This window comes from Triticum dicoccoides, chromosome 3A (assembly GCF_002162155.2).
Source record: "Triticum dicoccoides isolate Atlit2015 ecotype Zavitan chromosome 3A, WEW_v2.0, whole genome shotgun sequence".
Taxonomy (NCBI): domain Eukaryota; kingdom Viridiplantae; phylum Streptophyta; class Magnoliopsida; order Poales; family Poaceae; genus Triticum; species Triticum dicoccoides.
The window spans coordinates 291,316,483-291,321,515 of record NC_041384.1 but is presented as its reverse complement, the minus strand read 5'-3'; the positions used below and the strand labels follow the sequence as shown (position 1 = coordinate 291,321,515).

Sequence of the window (5,033 nt, the reverse complement as noted above, 5' to 3'; positions counted from 1 at the left end):
TGGTCGATGGCGCCGTCAAGGATGAAAATGTCGACGAAGATGACGCGCGGTGTACACTTTCAGGTTCGCACAAGCGCTCCCCCTACCTTGCGCGCCAAAGATGTCGCGGGATTTCCGTGGCCACCTATGGGACCGGGTGGCCCCTTGCTGGTTCAGCTGGGGGACGGTGCGTTGCAGAAAGAGCAGACCAGCGTACGGCCCCGCAACAGAGAGCACACAAGCAATTTACCCAGATTCAGGCCGCCGCCAGGCATAAGACTCTACTCCTGCTGTAACGCCCACGATGCGGCTATATCTCCCATGTGTCGAGGCATGACTTAGTGTTGGGGAACGTAGTAATTTCAAAATTTTCCTACACACACTCAAAATCATGCTGATGCATAGCGACGAGAGGGGAGAGTGTTGTCCACGTACCCTCGTAAACCGAAAGCGGAAGCGTTAGCACAACGCGGTTGATGTAGTCGTACGTCTTCACGATCCGACCGATCAAGTACCGAACAAATGGCACCTTCGAGTTCAGCACACGTTCATCCCGATGACGTCCCTCGAACTTCGATCCAGCTGAGTGTTGAGGGAGAGTTTCGTCAGCACGACAGCGTGGTGACGATGATGATGTTCTACCGACGCAGGGCTTTGCCTAAGCACCGCTACAGTATTATCGAGGTGGACTATGGTGGAGGGGGGCACCGCACACGGCTAAAAGATCAAACGATCAATTGTTGTGTCTCCGGGGTGCCCCCCTGCCCCCGTATATCTCTCCCTAATAATAAAGCACTGATTGAGTCTTCGGGTTCACCGTCGTGACATTTTTGCAGAAAGGTCCCTGTGCTTTTTAGTATTTGACCCGCAGTTCGTGGATAAGTGAAAAACGATTCATCCATGCCGTCTTCCTTTCCACCCGCGCCGCACAAGGATGGATAAGGTGAGCGCTCTGAGCTACGGAGCAGTGGAAAAAAGGCTTCCTCTTATCTAGCAAGCGAGGTCGAGGCTGGCCGCGATTATCTGGCGAGCGAGGTCGAGGCTGGCCGCGATGCAGACGACGCCGGGCGCGGAGGCGGCTATCTCCGGCCAGATCCGGTCGAGGAGGCGCGGCAGGGGCTGGATCCTGTGCCGGCGACGGCGTGGATGCGATCTACGAGGCGCATGAGGAGGTCCAATGGTGGGGCTTCAATTCCAAGTTCATCGCGCCGGCGTTCCTCGCCGGTACCGAGCGAGATGGCTAGCTCCGGCGAAGTCTCTCCATCGATATGGTGGCTCTGTACGGGCGTGGAGGCGGCTATCTCCGGCCAAATCCGGTCGAGGAGGCGCGACAGGGGCCGGATCCTGTTCCGGCGACGGTGTGGATGCGATCTACGAGGCGCATGAGGAGGTCCAATGGTGGGGCTTCAATTCCAAGTTCATCGCGCCGACGTTCCTCGCCGGTACCGAGCGAGATGGCTAGCTCCGGCGAAGTCTCTCCATCAATACGGTGGCTCTGTACCTGTGAGAGAGACATAGGTGAGGGGAGAGGCAGGGAGGAGAGGGTCTGAGGAGCCACAGGGAAGTCTTGGTGGTGCCCGCCTCCTACAGCAGCACTGGTGAGTGCGGCCAAAGAGAGAGAGATGAGAGAGAGCCAGGAGGAAGAAGGAAAGGAAGGAGACTTCAGGAAGGGGTGGCGGGATCCTGCGGTGCTGGGTTCGAGCTCCGTTGGTGGTGCTACTGCTGCTGTTGGACAATGGCCGATGGGACTTGGTAAGAGAAAAACATGGACTTGGTAAGTCCTTCTCCCTTCTTTGATTAATATTGGGATTCCGTTGCTATTTGATGGAGAGCAGCCACCAAAAATTCCTCTCTTGAGCAACGCTCCCTCCCTCCCTCCCTCTCGAATCTGATTCATCACAAGAATATCAACAGGCAACATCCTACCTCCAGAATGTTTGGGGCCCCTAGGTATTTGACTGAATAGCACGGGCTCGCGTGTGTATGTCACCATGACAGTACTGCACTTCAAGATTTCATAAGTTTAATCTTTAGTTCTAACATTATCTTTTGTGCAGATAAGGATGGCAGTAGAAGAGCTTGACGACAATGAATGACAACCATATGGACATTTTTTTAGTAGCCAATGAATATAGGCCAGTGAGCCATGGATTTTGGTTTGCTCCTTTTCTCCTTTATGTGATGAGGCAAGGAACATGCTAAAGGGGATATTGTCAATGCTGCATAATTATGTTGTATGATGTTTACATATTTTCGGACCTCATCTCAGTACAATTCTGTATTTATTTTGGGGCCTAATGGTGTTTAGTTTCATTAACTTTTTCTGTTCATATACACGAATAGCAGGATTTCAGGCCAGTAGACTGTTACACCAGCAGTTTCATTTAACTTTTATTCATTAACAGTGAGAGAAAGATATCCTGACAATTTGTCCGCTGGAAAATCTTACGTACTATTTGTTTCATGTAGGTTCTAGAATTGCTTGAGGTTGTACAGTTTAGATGTCCAGACACTTCAATGAAATACTCTCAGTTGCTTTCAAATCCGAGAGTTGGATTGAAGGTGTGCATTTGAACGTGTGAAATTATTATTTTGATTTTTGGTCTCTCATCAGCTTGTTGATTCTTAGCTTGAAGAGATCCTATAGAATTCTGCAACATCTGAATTTGGTGGTGTATATTGTTTTTCGGAGAGAGGTGATCGACAGATTGATCTGGATGCGTTCCATCAAAATCTTATCCAAGTTGCGTGGTCAGTCCTGTTCATATCGGGTTTTGAGATTATTAAGTTGCTTATTTTGAAGTTCAGATGTCACAAAAACTGCACACAATTGAGCGAGTCTAAGAAAGAAGAGCTAAAAGAATCGTTCCATCACATGCTGAAATGGGCCCGGAGATATAACAAAAATCTTGATACAGGCAGCCCAGCTTGAAACTAGCTGGTCTGAAATTCTTCAAATGAGTTGTGTGTGTGCATGACCACTTAATCTTTTCAGTTGGAAATTGGATATAGTAACCCGCTTGTTGTTAATTTCAGCTAGCTGTATCAAGAAGGATGTCATTGCTTGAGGATCGTTCACAGTTATTGTTTGAGTGAGTTTAGCCTCCCTTCTCGTAGAATGTACTCCGGTTATTTAGAAGAGACTGTCACATGTGAGGATGAAAGCGTGGATCAACTCCTGTAGTAGATATCTTTCATTTGCAGCCAAGTTTAGTTATGGTTATAGGATGGAAACTTTGTATTATTTTGCCATCTTCTTTCCTTTGTGAAACTAGCTGCAACAGTTAGGAGTTTAAATTGATGCGAGGAAGTAATTAACACAAACTGCATTCTTCTTATTTATTATTCCCTCGGAACAGATTTTTCAATTCATGATCAGGTCGTATTGGCACATACTCTTGGGATTTCTATGCATCTTATCTTAGTTTTGGGGATTTTAACATAAGCATGGTATGATGCTCTAGAGTCGACGACAAGTGCTATCATCATGAGGCCAGACAAGTCGTTGTGCCAATCCAATGACTTTCCATTTCCAACAATGGAAAGTCATCCGAAGAATCATGTCTCGGTGAGTAGTCCAGCTCCAGCAACAAGACCACATCTGGTTTCCACCAAGAAGCTGGACCAGCGGCATTGTACTCAGGTAAGCTTATGAAAATTCTTGCAATCCAGACATGGGAGAGTCAAATTTATACAGATAGCTAACATCATCTTACTGTGGTTTATATGGTCCATGTAAATCTGGCACCGCACGGCTACATTTCCAACAATTTTACTTGCTAACAAAAATCAAGTAAAACTAAAAGAATAGTTCTTTCTCTTGCTGAAATAGGTTTGGATGCACTGTGGTATATATATGTCAAGTTTAGCCATATGCAATAATGCAATGCTTATGGTTGATAGTGCTACAGTTTTGCTTAGTGGGCAGGAATAACTGCTCAGGCTTTCATAACTTCTATTTCTATTACTGCAGCATAATTGTTTTTTACATGAAGCTGGTTGTTATTTCTTCTTTTTCGTCAGCAGTACTATTTTTCTTCTTTTTGGTCAGGAGTACTATTTCTTCTTTTTCTTTAGTAGTTAAGGGCGTATTTCTGAGGGGAGCATACGTATTACCGTGATTCCCTTGAGTTTCGTGTGCTGCATTACCGTTATAAGTTACCAGCAGCAAAGAAAGAGAGTCACGTACTAATACATGATAAGGTAGTCTGTTCTTGCAGATCATCTGGTTGATCATTTTCCCAAACAAGTGTTACTAAACTCTACTAAGTACTATAATAACACAAGATTAACTTGTTACAGGACAAGTGCACTGAGGAATAAGTATGCAGAGAAGCTTTGATTCATCACCATCTACATATACTTAGAATATAACTCACAAGGTATGAACATAGTTACTGTTTTGTCGTGTCAATGTATCCGTGTTGGCTGACAAGCTATCTTGGTAACATTATTATGTCTCATGGATGGAATACAACCACAACAACAACAAAGCTTTTAGTCCCAAACAAGTTGAGGTAGGCTAGAGGTGAAACCCATAAGATCTCGCAACCAACTCATGGCTCTGGCACATGGATAGCAAGCTTCCACGCACCCCTGTCTATAGCTAGCTCTTTGGTGATACTTCAATCCTTCAGGTCTCTCTTAACGGACTCCTCCCATGTCAAATTTGGGTTTCATCTCTATAAGAGTGGCTGAGTTTTTACGTTGGCTCGCGAAGCCTATCACAACCCTCCTCCTTTACCCGGGCTTGGGACCGGCTATGTTGAGATCGTGCGTTCACCCACTCATATTATGCATGCACCCAGAATATATATTTCTTCTTCTATGTTGTCAGGACGAGTGCAAGGTTGTTGCTTGAGTAATACAAGTTTATACCTTTTTTGTGGGTGAATACAAATTTATACCCGCAAAAAAAATCATACTACAAAAAGGACTAATCAGTTTAACATTATTATTGATATTTATTAAAATTGGATATAAAAAATGGTGCATAATGGCACATGAAGCATGTTGTGTTTTTTCGCCCGATGCAACGCACGGGCATTTGTACT

At 45.4% G+C, this 5,033-nt stretch overlaps 1 long non-coding RNA gene across 16 annotated transcripts in view; it reads left to right on the top strand.

Annotated features, from left to right (window-relative positions):
- The first annotated feature begins 890 nt into the window (after window positions 1-890).
- LOC119268096 overlaps window positions 891-5,033 on the top strand; it is a 16,430-nt gene continuing 12,287 nt past the window's right edge. For 2 of the 16 annotated variants that reach the window (XR_005132897.1, XR_005132896.1), the window contains exons 1-4: window positions 891-3,071; window positions 3,444-3,622; window positions 4,057-4,182; window positions 4,282-4,361. This is a non-coding gene — a long non-coding RNA (uncharacterized LOC119268096). Of the gene's footprint in view, window positions 3,072-3,443; window positions 3,623-4,056; window positions 4,183-4,281; window positions 4,362-5,033 lie in introns of those variants that run through there. The other 14 variants (XR_005132889.1, XR_005132890.1, XR_005132905.1 and 11 more) reach the window with 13 other exon arrangements.